The sequence below is a fragment of the Rhipicephalus sanguineus genome, unplaced genomic scaffold (genome assembly GCF_013339695.2).
Source record: "Rhipicephalus sanguineus isolate Rsan-2018 unplaced genomic scaffold, BIME_Rsan_1.4 Seq214, whole genome shotgun sequence".
NCBI lineage: Eukaryota > Metazoa > Arthropoda > Arachnida > Ixodida > Ixodidae > Rhipicephalus > Rhipicephalus sanguineus.
Genome location: NW_023614784.1, coordinates 101,784 through 122,099, shown reverse-complemented (window position 1 = coordinate 122,099; position 20,316 = coordinate 101,784). Strand labels below are relative to the sequence as shown.

At 45.2% G+C, this 20,316-nt stretch overlaps 1 pseudogene; it reads right to left on the bottom strand.

Moving 5' to 3' along the window:
- Positions 1-16,739, bottom strand: part of LOC119376723 (ATP-binding cassette sub-family G member 1-like) — a 46,635-nt pseudogene extending 29,896 nt beyond the window's left edge.
- Between the last annotated feature and the right edge of the window lie 3,577 nt (positions 16,740-20,316).

Genomic DNA, 20,316 nt, shown 5'->3' with positions numbered 1-20,316 from the left:
AGGGGAGTTATAACACAATAAAGCTGTTACAAGTACCGTGTACAAATTGAATAACAAATACAAACGATTGATACAAAATATAAATATGCACATACGCTATACATATGTAGAGATACTATTACTTAACAGAACAGGGATGCTACGCGGAGAAAATAAAGAAAGTGCTACTAAAAGAAAAAAAAAGAAAAGAACAGGACAACAGAAACTTTAAGGAAAATTTTCGCAGTGTTCAAAACAAGAAAAGGATGCAAAGAAAGGATAATTCCCGTTCATTGAAATTCCGCGTACAAAGAACGACGACAACAAGTACAACAAAACAGATATGCACAAGAACAATATTAACTTTCATTAAAATAACTTTTAAGTTTATTCATGAAATCTTCATGATTTTGAGAAGAAACGACGTCGGCAGGTAGCTTCTTCCAGTGATATATTGCGAGAAAAGGGGGGATTTACTTAAGAAGTTTGTTCGAGCAAAAACGGGTTATACTTTAAACGGGTGATCCAGGCGCGGAAAGATACGATGGGCGGCCGTGATGTGGCATGCGCGGAACGACGATGATGAGTGATAAAGTTTGTGGAAATGAGATAGAAGTGCTATGATTCTTCTATTTTCTAGGGTGCTTAGATTCAGAGATTTTTTTAGGTTAGTTATGCTTGATGTTCGTGAATAATCTTTGGTAATGAAGCGGGTTGCTTATTTTGAATTGCTTCGAGTTTGTTGAGGATAAGGACTGGTGCGGGTTCCAAATAAAGATGCATATTCTGGTTTTGCGCGAAACCAAAGTCGCATAGGCCAATAATTTAGTTAGACTTGTTTGCCAAGTAAAGGTACGCCTGATAAAGCCAAGGGTTTTCCATGCACTGCTACAGATTGCTCGATGTGGTCACTCCATGAAACGTTAGAAGATAAATGAACTCCCAAGTATTTTATTGTATGCGCACGCGCAATGACTGTGTCACTTATCAAATAATAAGTAAGCTTATAGGATAGGACGCTCTAGTGAAGGCTACAGCCTTAGTTTTCGAAGTATTTATCTCCATTTGCCACTGTTCACACCAATCTGCAATTTTCGCAAGGTCAGATTGCAAAGCGTCACTATCAGAGGTGTAGTTATTCGTCTATAAATTACGCAGTCATCTGCGAATAATCGAACTGTAGATGAAATGTTATTGCTGATGTAATTTACATACAACAGGAATAAAATAGGCCCCAATACAGGCTCATTGTTATTTCTTGTATTCGTGAAAATCAGCGACCTAATATTAACATTTTTAATGTAATCAAATAACCCAAACAATTAAGTCATGCGTTGCCTTGTGCTCACCTACGAGACCTAAAGGGAAATATTTTTCAGACTGAGGGCAGCAGTTTCTTTTATTTTTAATTTAAATGTAAAAACGTGGTGTTAGAACCGGCTATCCCTAAATTATGAAATCGATACTCAACTAACAAATAACCAAGAAAAAATCACAGGCATTCTACACGCATATGATCGCAAGCGTACAAGGAATGGGTCCTGTGAGCGAGGAAAAGCTGCCGCCGTCCATTCAAACCTTTCACGCGGTATGATTATGAGGCACGCCAATCATCGACATCGCGCGCCCATCAGAAAGCCATCGCACGAAGCAATGACGTAATTATGTAGGCACAGATGCTCATCCGCCTGAAGAGTATTGCTGTCGTAACGCATACGCAACAAGTTTTGCCGCCGACTTTTTAAACACCCGAAGAGAAGGCGCTTCGCCTATTAAGGCGGTCTGCGGTTTCACACGAAAGACGCTGAGGTCCGCGAAGCCGTCATAATGTGACAGGGATTCGTCGTACAAAAAAGAAAAAAGCGTGAAAGGTCGTTAAGCGGAAGAATTAACCATGAGTAATCTTTTAAGCAGTTGAGCACTCAAATGAGCACGTGTGTGCTGTCATCATGCTTTCATCTGTAAAGAATACCTCTTTCTTGCATCCCCGCCTTAGTGGGCCATCAGCTGGTATGAATATATGATGCTACAGTGTTTTAAAGAAGAGCGTTATGAACTTGGCGCGTGTGCGTAACTTTTTTTCTTTCTCTCTCTCTCTCTCTCGCTCTCTTTTTTTTCTGTATTCCAGGCTCTCAAAGCCTGGAAGTAAAAATGCGTTTCTTGATATTCGAGTAACTGTCGTCTCTACGGCAAATCCAAAACCACAAAACTTGTTTTACTAGCTCCAAGAACCATATTTCGCGGCGATTTGCCAAATAACAACAGAATACAGAAACTTTCACAGCATATACAAATGAAAAAGAAAATGAAACAAAGAGCACCATTCGTAAGATTGTCGAGTTTCATAAGGGACTAGCCTCGTGAAGGCATCCACCCGTTGCAAACCGTTGCACACACCGGTTGCAAAGCCTCGCTGTTTAGAGCGAACTCGCGCAACATGCCTTTACCACCGGAGTGTGTCAGCATTTCTTTCTAGGTACGTGCGTGTGTGCCTTAAAAGGACGGTGTAGATATCCACGTGGCTCATTCTATGCTTGAAGCGGTATACCTTCTAAATCGTGCGATAAGGAACACCAGTAACCGTGCGCTGCATTCAAACAACAACGATTGCTATCTTAGTTCATTACTTTTCCTTTTTCACGTTTAACCCTCGAGAGGAGTCACGTGACACGCTTCTATGTTTGTATTCTTAGACGGCGCACTGAAACGACACGAAGAGAAAGCGTAATTAAGTGTGCGTTTTATGGAAGCCACTTGATCTCGTCGGCCGGGTGCGTGATAAATAGTGAACATTAGACACCGACTACAAAAAATAAAGAACTATAGTAAGAGGGAAAAGAAAAAAACAACGTATCTTATTTCGTGCTTTTTTGTAGTCGTCGTCCTACTTGAATCAACATACCACGCGGCATAACTCAAGAAGCAAACGGTTGTTTGAGGCGAGCATGGCTTCCATTCGGTGCCGATGACGCGTTCTATGACCTTGGCCTTGACAACGGCGCCTTGAGCCCTTGACAGGGAGCCCCTGCACTACGTTCTCCGTACGTGTCCGCTAGACGCCGCCTTTGTCCTTCAGAACCGGACCGTTCGCACAATGTCTAATGCCACGCGTTGCAACACGGAAACTCGAAACCACGCAAAGACTTGGGTGACATGTATGTGGAACGCGTACAAACTGCCGTGTATGAGACCATCCTGTGAATAATAGTTTGAAACTTGAAGGAACTGTCTACCGCTCGGAAAAAATTTTCTGATTGTGGTGAAATGAGAAGTCGTTCGTCACATCGGCGGCAACGAGCATGCTTTTGCCCCATAAAAAGGAAATATATTTTAATTTGATGGTGAAAATCGTGAAAGAATGACCGCTAGCACCACCCAGAGCGATGTGGTCAACCTACTAGTAGGACAAGAAATCTCGCAGCAGGCCCGTAGCCAGGGGGGGGGGGGGGGTGAAATTTTATGATACATGGTGTTTTACCGAAAATAAATAATGAAAATAGGCGTTTTCTCAAACAGTCAAGGTTTCAGCAAGTTGCCCCCCCCCCCCCCCGAAAAAAATTCAAAAAAATTCCTGGCTACGGGCCTGCCTCGCAGGTAGACTCATTCTGCTTAAAAACAAACATGTATAACTTGAAATTGTATTTTACGCACTTGAGGCAACTTTCGGTTGCGTCAGAGAGTAATTTTTTGCTTTTTTTTTCTCACGCATCCAAAAAGACGCGCGGTGGCGCTGCTTGCGGCGCTGTACCGGAAGGGAAAAAAACGAAATAAGGAGGGAAAGGTTTATGATAATTCAAGGGGAAGCGCTTTACTGTTTGAAGCAAGGTCGGGCTGCCTTAGAACGCGTAGTTATAAAGCGAGATTCAGTAACGAAGAAGAACAATGTACATGCTGCGGGGAACTAAGGAAACGATGGAACATGTACTGATTGTATGTGGCGATATTCAACCAGTATACGTGTGGGCACGAGTCTACATGAAGCCTTGGGTTTTAGGGACAACAATGGAAAGCTGCACACGTCCGCGATAGAAATAAGTAAGAGACGGTTAGAGTATTCGTGGCAGAAAAGTAGAGATAAAGAACAAAAATAATAATGGGGGAAAAATAAGGTCATTCTGCCTTAAGAGGCAGAGAGATGGACCGTGAATTTATATTTTTTGGTATAATAACATAGATTTAATCAATGTAGATAAGGTACTAGGCCAACATGAAACAAGGAAGGTGTTTTTTTTTTCTTCGAGCCTGGTGGCAGACATGTCATCGCCCCGTTTTAAAGGGGACGCTCATAGCATCCATCCATCCATCCATCTTCGATTTCATCTGTTTCAACTCATGCGCTATGCCATGCGGCTCCTCGCGCTGGTCGTACTGCGCCGCTGTATTGTTGTTAGGATGCCTCACATGTCTGGCTGTGAAGGCGTGCATTTATTGCCTCTTTTTGATGAATCGACTTTGCTTGGATTGCGGCAGCAGTGCTAAAATAAACGCAGAGACTGCGATTGCTCCTGTAATCGTATAATAAGGCTTCAGTTAACCGCTAGCTTGCTGAAAACGACTGTTACATTCATTACATTAGTGTTCAGCGAAAATAAAGTAATCCTACAGAAATCACATGTCCTTTCGGTTTTTAATTTTTACCGGCACTACAATCGTCATGGCGTCCACCAACCAGTGTTGTGGGCATGTTTCACGCCAATGGAAGAAAACCGAACGCAGATCGAAACATTCTGTTTTAAAATTTTCTACTCACTCTCCAGAGAAACCGCTGCAAGGTTGGACACTTCAGCCGGTGTGCTTTCTATTGCGGTACAAAACAGAAAAGCGATGAAGGATGGTAGACAGTCCATTTAACAGAGCGTCTGACAGGCACGCGAAAGTATTAACGCAATAGCGTTAAAGCGCTCGTTTCGCAGAAATTCCGGTGTCGGCGCCGGCGTTGTTGGTTGTGAGCGAAAAATCAGCGTTGTCCGTGAGCGAGAATTCGAAATAGATGCAAATAAATAATAAAAATATTCTGATCGAGTGGGAATCGAACTCAGGACTTCTGTGTGGCAAGCAGGTGCTCCACCTCAGAGATACACTATAGTGCTTAAGATTGTTGCGGGGACAAACCCTGCCCAAATGTCATGTAGTGCGAGGACACTTCTTAAAACATGTAGTATTGCGTGGCAGAAGCGTAGAATCGCACAGTGCGTCAAAACACGTGAATTACACAATGAGTGGTTAGTTTAAAATTACAAAGCGTACAGGCATAATTAATTATCATTATCACCAACTGTATCAACAAAGCGTGCAGGTGCGCGTGTTTCCTTACGGACGCATAGTGGGACATTTCGCAAAAGGAAGAATTATAGCGTATACTGGGCCCTTCGCAAGTGAACGTGCAGTAGGCATTCTAGGATAGTTTGAAGCAGTCGCTGTTGGGCACACAAACGTTCCTTTCCTTGCGGCACGGTGTCCACCGAGAAGCGAAGCAGGCTAGCGATTGAGAATGCGATGCGAACAGAGTCCGATGACGCTATCTCGTTCTACTCCTGAAGGCGAAATCTCAAGCGTTCTCCGAGTTTATTCTGTTAACCGTCCTAGAATGCCGTGGCGCACAGAAAGATTTATAATGCTCAAAGTAGCATAAGTATGATGCATGATTGTTTCACACCAGTACATACATACATACATACATACATACATACATACATACATACATACATACATACATACATACATACATACATACATATATACATACATACATACATACATACATACATACATACATACATACATACATACATACATACATACATACATACATACATGCATACGTACGTACGTACGTACGTACGTACATACATACATACATACATACATACATACATACATACATACATACATACATACATACATACATACATACATACATACATACATACATACATACATACATACATACATACATACATACATACATACATACATACATACATACATACATACATACATACATACATACATACATACATACATACATACATACATACATACATACATACATACATACAAAGGATCCGAGTCCCAATGCTACTTTTCGCTCACTAAGAGACTGACAAAAGAAAATTTCATCGCCGACCAGTTAGCTGCCTAATTTCAATACATCGCGAAATAGTTAATTACATTAAGCCGTCCACATGCCAATCTAACAGTTGTAGCTGATGGCGATATCACATGGTAAATCAAAACTGGCGCAACTTTCTTAGACATCTCTTAAATTATATGCTTCCGTGTTGCCTTCGACGCCTTACAGAACGAATTCAGAAGGTATTACCTTAAATAATAGCTCCGCATATAAAGTCGGATGTACGTGAAACTGCGTGGAAAGGACATAATCGTATACTTGCCGTCAACTTTTGACAAGTCTGACTGACATAACATTAACTTAAATATTTGTTACCCTCATGACATGCATCCCTGTCTCGGAAGGATAATGTAAGTATACCTTCTGCATGATTGCATTCATCTATTATCATACTCTGTTCAAGACTCACCAACACTAGCGATACTACTTGGACCACAGGCGAAGCGCAAGAGGAATATGATCAAAACAGAATCACGCTATTATTTACTGCTCCAGTTTCTAAAACGAACAATGATTTATTGAAGGTGCACGGGCACACATCTAACGGTAGCCACATGTATGCCGCCTGCGGCTGACGCGTGCTATGTGACCTGGTTAAGTCCCGACGAGCCTACGCCGCTATGTGGTTGGCGAAAACGTCATGAAGAGGCACTGCGAGCTGGTAGTCCGCCGCTGATCTTCCCTGTCTAGTGTCGCCTCTATGAAACACAGCATAACATGTCGACGGTACGCCTCGTTGGTGTGTGCCAAATATCCAAGGGCGCGTAAAGAAACGACATTTCCAAGCGTGCTGGCCTAGCTGGCAATGTGTGCTTCCTCTAACTTGCCACTTAATAATTATCCCGAAAGTAACGTGACCTTGGCTAAGTCAGTCGCCGATCCTCATACTTATGATAATTGTGTCGGGCACCTGCAGCTCCCACATTCGCTCTCATAATAACAATCTCGTGCCAACGTCTTCTATACGGCAGCCTTCGCGTTTGGAGGAATGCGTGCAGCAAATTGCGCTCGTCTGTCGAGTGTGGTCAAGCGAGGGAGCAACTTGTTATCAAACCTCTTCACGTATGAAACAGAGGCATACCTTTCTCTTTAATAGATCACTGTTCTGGCTAGCCTGACCGCACATACATTAAAAAAAAACAAATATAATTCGCAATTCCGTCATCTCTTTCGTTTGAAATTCTAATTCCGAGATTTTCATTAACGAAGCATGACGGAATGGCTTCGATTATGAAATATGCTTTTAGTGGCAGATTAAGGTATACCTACTGAGTTAAGTTATGACTACGTGAAAAATATATAGTGTGTACCAGCGAACATTAGGCAAACTACTGTTTACCTTATCCTTTTATTGATGTATTTTATTCACCCAAGTAACTTGCACATAAAAATTGTGCTACTGGCGAAATAGGTCAGCTGACCGGTTACTTTACAGGTATCATGATCGTATATTTTGCCGGTTTTTCTTCTTTTTCATGGAGTCTGGTTAACGTTAGCAGGGACACGGTATACTGCCGGTTGCTCAGTCCTTCATTCAGGTAAAAAAAAAGGGGGGGGGGGGGGTAGCTTTATGACAAAATTCATGCTGAGAGCAATGCGGTGTTTGGTATATATCGGGTAAATGGCCCTGTCAAGTTTAAGAATTTTTCCGGCTATTTATACGCTCTGGTCAAAATTGTGCGCCTTGCAATGACATAAGGAGATGTCGTGAGGCGTTTAATATTGTGGAGCGAAACACTCGCAGCACCCAAACTCTGGCTTTAGACAGCCGTTCCGACCATGACAACCTCGTAGTGTGCCAGAGGGCATTGTGTCGGTGTACCACGCCGTGATATACGTGTATTCGCACGTACTTTCAATTGTTAGCGCAACAAAACAAGGTCTCCGGAAACGGGGGCGCTATGGGGCCTGAGCCCCGAGTGCCTTTCCCAGCTGGGAAAGCTGAGACCCCCCATTCAGGTGACCTTGCCGTCTCCGTGCACTCTTTTGTATTGGTCCTCTGAAAAGAGACCCCCTCCCCCTCGTTCTTCACTTTCGTCACAAAACAGCAACATGCACGAGTATACTGTCCAGCGTTTATCATCCACTCGTGCGCTGTGAGTGTACTTTCATGCGCAGGCACGTCACGTATTACCGACTTCGAAGAGCGCGATACCTTGAGTGTTTCCCCGGTGAATAGCTTCAACGAGCTATACTTCAGGGGATTGCCTGAGGCGGCCCACAGAGGAAGAAGGTACCCATGAATGAACGCATTGCGCAAATGCCTACGCTATACAACTACATAGTACACTGGATATATCAGCACTCTCGTTGCTCTCATTGGATAATCAGCAACCTGCTTTAATTACTTAAGGCTGTCACTTTTCATGCTATATGCAAGGTATTTGTGGGCTTTCGATTTCGTTCCTTTGAAGGCGTAGTACTCGTAATGCAGTATCAAAGAGCCCGTAAAAAAATGCACGAATTCTTCTAGCCCTCTAGTCTTCACGTAAAAATGAATGAGTTCATTTGCAGACAGTAATCGCGGACAGCTCTCCTTGTAAACAATGACCCTGGAATCGCGTCGCTTTCGAGGTCGAATAATTAAAGCTACCGGTTGCAAACTCCCTTAAGCTTGCTATTCAAGGCGCGGTTTTGTGAGTCAAATGTGCGCACCTCGTTTATAAATGCGCCTCGAAACTCTGTAGTAGTAAGAAGCAAGGACAGTAATACATCATCGAAAAATTCACTTTCCAAAGCCAGCACCAACGACGAGGCACGCACGCTCATTTTGCAGAATGTTGACATTTTTAGTTTTAGTGCACTATATAAAGAAAAAAAAATTCCGTAAGCCTATCGTATATCTATCCATTTACATGACCCCTGCAGCCATAAGTACCTTCAATACTTGCCTCCTGAGGAACTGCGGTTCGGCTGTAAGTGGAGCGCGGGCCTTTTTATAGCGAGCGATAAATTATAAAACACCGAAGTTGAGAGCAAGGGCGTAGTAAGGGGGGGGGGGTTCCACTTCCCACCCCCACCCCGGAAATTTTCAATTTTGCTTGCATATATATACACGCACACATACAAACGCACACACGAACATACATTAAAGATGCTTGAACCCCCCCCCCCCCCCCCCGCGAAAAAAGTTTCTGGCTACGCCCCTGGTTGAGAGTAATAAATTTAGAAACTAGAAACTGAACTAGCCGAAGCAATGTTTAGAGCAATGTTTTTATTGACACCTAAGGTGCATTTTTGTTGCCGCCGTGAGGTTCCGTGTAAAGTCCAAGGACGATAACATCGCCCCGCGCGTCGTATGTTCTGTGTGCGAGTGGAAGCGTGCGAGGGCAGCCGACGATCGCGGCTCAGGCGGAGAGGAAACGCACGGGGCGTCTTCCGTAGCGCGGAAGGGCCATGGGGGTTTCTAGCGGGGGTGCTTGCGTTGCTCCGGTAGCAACTACTTTCAGCTGTCGGGCACGGTCGCACGCGTTCTATCTTGACAGGGACTATTAGACGGCTCATAACTTTGTACGTGCTGTAATCCCCAACCGCTCAGTTTGCTTGACGCGATAGACAGCACGAGGGTCGCTTCTCTCGGTTGCAGCGGCGGCATTAACCTCACGACATCGCTTTGTCGATTTATGCCAGGTCGGATGCTAAAAGAATTAGCTGCTAGCCCTTACTTCGTATAGCATTCCAAGGGAGCTTTTCTTTTACTTTGGAGTAGAGCACATTTTTATCCTGTATAGGAAGTGTCGCGTAAAGGCTGTACCGAAGCCGCAGGAGGTGAACTAATGTTTCAATTTTCTGTTTTCGTTCAGATTTGACGTAATTCGATAGTTTTATACGTGGGCCCTATAAAAAATAACTTCGAATTCTCTGATTGTTGATCGAACCAGCTGTTTTTGCCGAGACGACAGGAGGTCCGCCTCACTAGCAGAGACGGATTCCACTGCGTCAAAGAGGATAGGCGAATCGTCTCTGCGTTATTGTGGCGATTCGCAGCTGCGCCCGCTGCAATGTTTATCAGGAATATTGCAGTGCCCTGGTATCCATTGCAATGCAATTATTTGGGTCACCGCGCTTCGTTATGTTCGTTGAGAGTCCTCATACAGCAACACAGCGTTTAAAGAATTTCGATTATCGTTTTGTAACAGTGCGAGGGCGGCTTGTGAATCGCTAAAAGATACCCACTATTGCGTACTTTCTGCGGATGTATTAATCGCAACGCACGTATTGGCAATCTGTTCTGCCATGGTCGAAAATGTCACTCGGGGTATTTTAAATGTTCTTCTCTCTCACTCACTGGCTCTAGCATGGGAATAAGTATAGCGCTTGATCAGCGCAAGGATAGCATGATTACCATGACTGAGACGATGATGTGGCTGTGGGTTGATGTCGATGGCAAGTAGCTAGCAAAAGCTATCAAAGAGTCAAATGACGAATCCACTGCAAAACGACCGACGAGACGCGCCCGCAAGCAACCAATTGGTCCTTGACTTGGGGCACCCCTCTTCCTTGTTTTTCAACGGCTGCTTTATACGCAATGTGTGCACAGCAGCCGTTGCGAAGATTCCTCATACTGATAACGCTTGAAGACCGCCACGCAAGTACTTTCTTTTCGTTCGGCTCGGAGAGCGGGGTCGCGTAATATAGCTATAGCTTCATATATGCCGTCAATCACATCAACGCGTTTAGTTAACCACTCAAGTGTCCCGTAACGATATTCATTATATATATATATATGTTTTTCGAGCAGGTATTTTTTTACTTTGTTCTCACTTCTGCACTAACTTTACATTCTGTATGCGCCTCCCGTAAAAATCTCTTCACGGCGCAATAATTTTCGTGATCTTACTATTTGCGTCTTATTATTTGTTTTCATAGCGAGTGGCAGCATTATTGTGAAGAGATCGGTATCGATACGTTCCTCGAATCCTACACGATGCCAAATCCCCTTCAGAAATGACCCATACTAAAGATATGGGAAAGGCCTTATTTCAAATGGCAACGTTAGCTGACATCTTGTTAAAACACCTCAACCCCCGCCCCCCTCACCCGCTCCAATTTTCACTGTCCTGGCACTAGCGGGACTAAATTGCGTGACTGCGGCCCACTACTAAGGTGAATTTGAGAACCCCGGTTCATATAAAACTTCCTTATTTGGTCACGTAATATGAGCTGCCAGATGAAGTCAATTCTGGCCAAAGTGGAAGAAGGTAAGAGAAATGAGGGCTGCCGATGCACAAGATGGCGAGATGGTAATTGGTTCGAGCATACAGCCACCACCCGGTTAGTGTCGTGGCGATGAAACCTTAAACCATGCAAAAGTTCAGCACAGAACTTTAGGAAGAGGCTAGGAAAGTACAGAACGCGTGATACAATCCATGGATCAATATCGCGCTGCAGTCAACCATCTCATTGGCGTTGATATGCTCATCGTGTCACCAGGAGTACGCCATGGCACTCAGAACAACCTCAATTGTAGTGTTGTTTTTTTTCTAAAAGAGCCAAGTCCACTTAAGCGAAACTGAGAAAAACGCAGTTGTTTGATATTGACAATATGATCGGGTCTGCTCCACAATTTTTCGCCAGTGTGCTCCTGTCAACCAAAAATACTTCAACATATATTACGGCTAAAAGCTCACAAAAATCGGTATTCATGAGTAAAATTTGGGTTTGGCTCTTATAGATGGGAACATTTCATTCGGACTTGAATTGGCTACGCCAAAGTAGTCTAGAAGGCAGCGTACGAACAATATAGCAATGTTTGCTACGTAATTAAACCATCTGTGCTTGTTTCGTCGGGTGTTGTCCTTCCGGTGTCGGCGGCGGCGGCGTCGTTGGTTGTGAGCGAAAATTCGAGATAGATGCAAATGAATAAATAATAAGAAAGTTCGGTCCGAGTGCGAATCGAACCCGGGCATTCTGCATGGCAAGGAAGTGTTCTACTACGGAGCCACGCCAATGCGCGGAACCACTTCGTAAAAAAATGGCTTTAACAATTTGATGTAGCGGGAGGAGTCTCCTTAACGCATTTAATATTGGGTGGCAGAATCGTAGAATCGCACCAGGTGTCCATAACATGTGAATAGCGCAACGAGTGAGCGGTTTAAAGCTGCCCACCAACTACAAACTGTGTAGCTCGCGCTGGTGCGCGTGGCGCCTTACGGACGCGTAGTTGGGTACTTCGCCAATCCGCAAAAGGAAGAGTTATGGCGTAAGTGGGCACTTCGCAACTGCACCTGCATTAGGCATTCTAGTATAGTTTGAAAACGGCCAGTGTTACGCGAACAAATGTTCCTTTATTGTGCGGCACAGTGGAAGGCAATGCGCACGGGGCTCCATTACGCTATCGCGTTCTAACTCTTGAAGGCGAAGCTCAAGCGTGCTCCAAGTTTTTTTCATGGGCGTAATGGCTAGACTTGAAGAGCGAATGGCCCTTCCTGGAAGCAGGCACACTGTCCTGGACTGTCGGCAGCGTTTTCCGCGTCCGTGGCATCTATTGAGGACTCTCCAAAAATGCTTCAGCCCTTCTTCTTCTTATGTGGTTTTAGTTCAGGACCGCTTCTTTTTAAGGTGCCTAATAACTCATTCCGTTGTCTTCCATTCCAATTATACTGTCTCGCAGAGAAAGAAAGATATGTAGCGGAAAACTCGAAAAGAAGCACTAAAGACAGGCTGGAGTAAGGAAAGTCGGCATCTTGCTCTTCCATTCGAAATTTGCACTACAATATCATGTCCTTCAGTAAGTACCAACTCGCCCCAAAAAAAAAGCAAACTGTGGAGCGAAAACACGATAATAAAGCAACTAGGGTCCACAAATGAAACAGATTGGATGCAACCACATTCGTTTGTTTGGTCCACGATTGTTGACGCAAACGCTGGTTTAAATGGATCTGGCTCGGTTTGATTCAATCAGGTGCAGGATTTGGGCTCATTTTCGATTCGAAACCGCTTTTTTGAGTCCACGGAATCAGGAATCGCCCCACTGCAGTTACAAAAACGTTTTAAATGTCAAGGGCACTTAGGCGTGCTTTACGTTCCTATGAAATTTAGAGTCCAGTTTCGGTTTCTGGATCTGGCTTTTTGAGAAAAAAAAACGCCACACTTTACTGTTTCAGTATAATATATATATAGATATATATAATATATGATATATATATATAGATATATATATATATATATATATATATAGTATAATATTATATATATATATATATATATAACTGAGTATACAACTATAGTCCGCTCGGTGGTACGGTGCTCGGCTACCGACCCGAAAGTCGCGGCTTTCGATTCCGGCAGCTGCGGTCACATTTCGAATCGAAACGACATGCTATAGAGAACCGAGTGCTAGAGCCATCTACTACGGCATGTCTTATAATCATACCGTTGTTTTGGCACATAAAATACCAGATATTATTAGATTACGTCAGAGTCGGAGACTCATAGTTGATATACTCCTATATCTGTCTGTGTGCTTCTACGAGTCCTAAATGCAGGAGACTCAAGAAAGATGCCCTTTAAAGGCCTAAAACATGCGAGTTTCTTGATGCGCCATTTCATTCTATAGTGCTAGCACCGAACTGCGCACGATACCTAAATGGGGTAATTGATATCGTCAGTGGTTGGAATGCGCCGCAATGCGGAAAGTTGTTTGCTTCCACGTCTGTTCCGTGTCACTCGGTAAAGATCATATCTTTTTTTTTTCTTTTAGTCTAAATCAACGTCAGGTACTCATGAAGAGTCAAAATGCAGCTGCTACAGACGCTGGTTCTGAAATTATGTTTTGAGACAGAACTTTCTGAGGCGTAGTAGTGCGAGCAAATGCGAACTAACCATACGCCAAGATCAGGACGGAATGCCTTTGAAGAAATTGACTATAGATTAATGGCAATTGTTCTCCGCAAATTTCGGCTGTCTTTTGCCGTTCCACACGCGTACGAAATGCGTCCACAAGGAGTATTTAAAGTGGTTATGGCACATAACTCGAAACAAAAAAATTAGATATCGAAAGAGCGGCTATGCGCTCATTACGTATTTATCTTGTCACGCTATGCATTAATTTAGAGTTAATACAAGTTAACGCAGTTTAACTCGCACTGCGGGGTGACATATTTCCTTCGGTGTCAAAGGATAATAGCGCATTGAATGAGTCAGTGCCTGTGTCCGGGCATGTGCTCACCGTTCTTGAATTAAACTTCTATTTCTCTTTCTCTCTTGAATTTTCAAAAGCACATTCTTCACACTGCACACGTGCGGTGATATAGAAAGGTACCGAGCATAGCAGAAGGTGATAACATCGTAGCATGCAGTAGGGCCAGTGTGGCGTCATAAAAAAAAAAGGGTGAGGGGGTCTAAGAATACAGTAAGTGTAATCTTACGGAATAGTCCATTTCAGCGCACGCTGATTGGACAGACCTGGAGCATTGGCGTGTACCAGTGTGCTCTAGTGTTCTGTCAGCGCTGAAATGAAAGCAGCGATGTCAAGAGTTGGGCCAGTTAGTGCACGACTGAAGAGGCTTCCTAAAATGAGCCATTTCGGGTGATTTGGTACTTGATTACGTGTTTCGCGTCGTGCTTCGCTTGTGTTTTTTTTTTATGACTCTCGGGCATGCACCGGGTGATTGCCGGAGGTCTTTAAATGACGTTTTTCTGCAATAAAATTCAGTTGTTAGTTTAGCTTTGTGCCGTCGCCTTCCTTTTCTGTGCTTCATCTCGAAATGGAAAGTTGACCCACGTAGCGGATTCTGACAGAATATCCCATCCCGTTCCCCAGGCGTATACATTGAACGACTGCTGATGTTAATATATTTATCATTTGTCGGGAAACATGCGTGCGTGTCGGATATCGTCGCGTCTCATCACGATAGAGGGAGAACTGAACATGTAGGGCACGATGCAATGAAACAATCTATTCCATTTTCACTTGTAATGCTTCCTTGAAGCCTCATTTTTCTAGCTGGACATTAAAACTGCGCGCGCACTTTGCTTAACGCTGTTCACACGCCATCCAGATTGTCCTGCAATCAGGCTTTCTTTCTTTCTCCCTCTAACCAAGCTGGCTTCTAATGATTCCGACGTATCGAGAAAAAAACTGCAGCAGAGGATTGGCTCTGGCTAGAATATTATTTTTTAAAGTATAGTGTTCTTCACACCGACGCGCCATGCGCTACTTTGTTATGGTACCTTCGGCTTGTCGGTATTGCCAGTCCGACGGCACTGAAGTGCTACTAGTCTGAATCATCAATGAAGCGCTGATGCGTACTTAAGTGGGCTCCAGTAACAACAATGAGGCCAGATTATCACTACAGACTAGTTCAGTATCCTAATATATGTTTCCATGTTGTCTTATACATGCAGTGTTGAAGCGCCGCAGCAGCGCTCTGAAGCATGCAGTCGAAGACATTAGAAAATGACTATTCGAGAGTGTTATTTATTGCCTTCTGCATGGTAACTATGACTTGTTAGTTAAATTTATGCAAAAGTCGAAGATTTTGGCAAACTACGCAGAGAAAGGCTGTAAAAGAAACTGCACTGAAAAATATCTTGTCGGGGCTATTCAGCTTGCGGTGCAAGAACTTGAAGCGAGGCTGCTCCCCTATCGACAACCAAGGAAACAGAACTTCCGCGACACGCGCTTTGGATCCCCGGATGTTTATGAAAATAGAAGCAAAGCTCGTTGTGAAGCAGGACGTTTGCCTGAGCCGCCTGGTGAAACATAAAACCATGCCGAAGTTCAGCGCAGAGTTCTACGAAGGAAGTAGAACGCGAGATACAATCCACGCGTCAATATCGTTGGCTCTCTGGCCGAAGTGGAGCCAAAGTCTTTCCATGCGTTGAGCATATAAGGGTGCAAGTTGCCAAAACTTTCTTTGTGATCGATGTGGTGAGAGCAATTGCAATACGTCGCAACCTAGTTTTACCGAGGCATGTTTTAAGTGTATTTCCATCCAGGACGATCGGGCGCGAGCGAGTCGGCATATAATAGCGATAATTGTGTCACTGCGGTTGTACTCGATGTCATTGCTAAGTCTTACCACTGGTGTATTGCAGCAGCACGAGCAGCTTCAGCTTTAAGGCCAAGAAGCGTCGCGTACTAATTATGCTTTTGAGACGACGTTCTGACACCGTCCAAAACTGAACGTGCCTTTACGGTACAGACGCGAACATGATGCCTGCTCTCAATTGCAGGTGTGCTTCTAGAAAAGCGCTGCAGGGGAATGCTTTTCGCAGTGTGTCTGGGCCGCACGCAAGGATAATATTCGTGACACTTACGGGTTACGTCGTCGATAACTCCGTTTGGGACGTCCAGTGCCATGTTTTCGAAACACTTTGGCGGCGCGTCGTTTTCCAACTTGGAAACGTTGAGAAGAACTGCGCCGGAATCCATCTTGGTTTCTCGACAAGCTCAAGGCAGCCCTGTGGATGTAGTCTTCACCGAGGCAGGCCACAAGCACGACCGCCACAAGCAGCGTGGCGTCCAGCCTTCCTACTCGTCGTCTTCACGGAGCACACACTTGCGGCGGGAGACTGGTGGCCGCCCGTGGCACGGAATAAACAAGAAAATGTGTGCCGATTTCACGGCCCTTGCGAGAAGCTGTCCGGGACTTCCTCCGCTGCGGACCCACTAGACGGCAGAAAGCGGAGTCCGGCGCGCCACTTTTCTTCTCACGCATGACTCTCGCTGCTCGGCGATGGCGGCGGTCGTGGACTCGAGTGTCGTTTGAGCGAAGCCCTTCCTGCAGCCGTCCCTACTTCGCGCGAACTTGGTTGAAGCGGGCGCGCGCTCTGCGTGTTCGGCGAAGGAAAGTTGTTTCACGGAGGAGCGCTCGCTGCGGAGGTAACCCCTTCTCTCCTTCGGTGCGGTCGGTCGTCGCCACCAGATGAGAGGGCAGTGCGGGCAGGCCCTCGCTCGCGGGAATGGGGCAGGCTTCAAGGGGCACACACCGGTGTAAACGCGACACTGCCCGGGCTTCACGGTTCTCTTACAAGGCTTAGGTATGCGACAAGTTGGGGACTGCGACGTGAGATCGCTGTTCACCACCGCCCAGGCGATGATGCCAAGAGAGAAAACTCGAGGGCCGCGCGAAAGCAATGGGGCTTAAAGTACACCTGCCGAGACAGGTTTTTGTTTTCCTCGGCCTCGGCCACCACGAACGAGCCAAAATACGGGGACCACCGTCACTCGAGAAAGGGAAGCTGCCGAAGGGCTCAGCGAGCGCGAGCAAGGTCGACCGTGTCCGCACGTGCGGTCCTGTGGCGGTAATGGGCGCGCTATCGAAGTCGCCTCTCTTCTCGGCAACGGATCACGGTGTCGACTGCTAGGCAGTGTCTCAGCCGTGACCCGACGAAGATCTTCCCTGCGCTGTCAAGTGATATGCTCGCTCTTTGTGGGCTACGCGTCGCTGAGGCCAAAGTGTCCACCTATTTCGCTGTCTTCGTTCAGATGAAGCCACGTCCGTGAGGTCTGTGTGCCCGCACGATATATTTCTGCTTTATCTTGATTCTGATGACGGCGTCAGTGATGGATTATTCGAGCTCCTGTTTTCTCCTTGTTTAGTCTGCCACAAGAAGTTGTGAGCAGCCTGCTAATCACACTAGCTCGCTGGAGAATCTTCTGGGCTCGTATTCACTAAAGAAGATTTCTTACGCTAGAATTGTTTCGTAAGATAGAGCTCCAAGCAATCCTGATACTACACTTAAAGGAGGCAACGTTCCTTTCTCAAATTACGGGCGAAAATCTTCGTTAATACGGCACCTTATGGTTTCCGAGTCATGTCTCTCGGACAGGTGAAGCGACCGTTTCCTTTGCGTTGTGCTCCGTCCCTTTAGAAATGTCACTGCGGGAAGACAGTCTTATTCGAGGCGACGCGTTGCTACGGCCCTCACACAAGTTGCGCGCGCAAAAGCAATGCGTTCCGCCACGCGCCAGTTACGCGACTGAGCCACGCAGTCCCCAAACGCAACAGAAATACGAGAGCGGTTTCCGATACGTCGCCTCCCAGCGGAGGACCGCTACATGGGAGTGTGTGGACAGAATACGGTGACGACAGTGCGGCCTTGCAAGCGCAGCTCTGCGGTTCCGACAAATGTTCGAGACAGGGAACACGACGTCAAAAGGGCAGGTGCACTCCTGTCCCGAGGCCACGCGCGTCACGTGAGTGCTTGCCTAGAAGCGACAGTTCAAACTTGTCAGTCTTTGAATTAATCCACATCCCTACACGTATAAACTGGGCTGTTTAGCGATCGTGAGAAGTGAAAAAATTAATTGACTACGTGTAACGGTCCCAAAGCAACATTGAGGCTATGAAGGCCATAGGGCATTTTTAACGTGCACCCAAATCAAGATGCACGGAATTTGTGTGTGTGTGTGTGTGTGTGTGTGTGTGTGTGTGTGTGTGTGTGGTGTGTGTGTGTGTGTGTGTGTGTGTGTGTGTGTGTGTGTGTGTGTGTGTGTGTGTGTGTGTGTGTGTTGTGTGTGTGTGTGTGTGTGTGTGTGTGTGTGTGTGTGTGTGTGTGTGTGTGTGTGTGTGTGTGTGTGTGTGTGTGTGTGTGTGTGCGTGCGTGTGTGTGTGCGCGCGCGTGCGTGTGCGTGCGTGCGTGTGTGCGGGTGTGTGTGTGTGTGTGTGTGTGTGTGTGTGTGTGTGTGTGTGTGTGTGTGTGTGTGTGTGTAGCTTGGGGGGGGGGGGTCCCGCAGAAGGTACGAACATATTCAAAACTGTCCCGAATTTCACACCTAATTATTATGTTCGGCAGCGCGTACAGTTCAGCTGCATCTGGCCACCCTGTTTGAGGATTTATTCGCTGCGAGCACTCCAAGCTTCTGAAGAAGTCAGCTAGCCGCACGGTTCACGGTGGAGACTAATTCTTGTGGTAAAGGCAAGCTGTGAGCAAACTTGTCAGGAGTTATCCCAGCTTGTGCGATCAGCCCTAGCTATTTTAGAGGTGCTTCGATCAGGCAAGAATTATGACTTCAAGAATGTAAAAAGCGGCGTCGAGTACTTCTCAATTCCAGTAACGCGTGGAAACTATAGGTCACACGTGCTTTTTAGTAAATTTTTTTTAGTTGTGGAACATTTATGTTGAATGTTGATAATGATAACTTTGTTTCGAGTCGGAACATACGGCACCTTAAAGTGATGTATATGCAGTTTTGTTGACACAGATATGCATTTGAACTTCAACTTGTGTCACGTATGTGTTTTCAGAGACGACAAAATATTGCAAGGGAGAATATCTCCTTAACGTTAAAAAAATAAATGATGTTAGTTATGTTCTCATCGCGGTGCGTAAGTCCTTGGCGCCTGTCACTGCTCTGTTCACTGAAAGCTACCAGCTAGTCTAGCTACGCGTCTTTCTCGTTGCTTATATTTCATCTAGAAGAATATACAGACCGCCGCAAACACGTTTTCCCTTCTGTGATCTTATCTCTTGATTTTCGTGCAGAAAAAAGAAAAAATTTATTTTGCGGCTATCTAGACACATAAGCTCACTTTGTCGGATCTGCGGATTGCATATGAAACACTTTTCAGGCACCTAGGAAAAGCCCGTAGATCGAGATTGGATGCAGCATGTTACACACATTATTCATAGATTGACAGTTGCCGACGCAAAGGGGCCCCACAGAAAACTTGGTGGTGTAAAGCTTTCAACTAGATATACAGCCTATTTTATTAGAATGCCCACGATATCAGGACGAAAGACAACTAGTAAGAGATTAATGGCACTGGATTGTAGGCCCGTCAGCCTACGAAAAATCCTAGGTCCATGGCCAATACATACCTGCAAAAACGTGCACTATTAGCAGTCAAAAAGTTCCTAGAAAGAAGTGACGTACTTGGAAATTATTGAGAAAAACGTTCAAAAGCTGATTTGATGCATACATTTTGACCTGACTGTGTCGCATGTGTCGCTTCATGTGCGAACTCATTTTGTATCCATGTGACTGGAATTTGCGAATTTCGGTACTGTTTTGTGACTGGACGTTTCGTGTTATTTACAGCATATGCAGTGTCCGTGTGATTACATTATGTGAACTATACTGTTATCTGACGAGACTGTACCTTGTATGTGTGTGTTTCCCCCTTTTTTATGTAAATGGACTATATGTGAACTCTGCCTAGCAAATCTTTTACGTATTTTTTTTTCATTGCTGTGACTTTTCCCTATACTATCACCTGTGAACAGGAGTAGCCGGCGCTAGACAAAAGTACCAA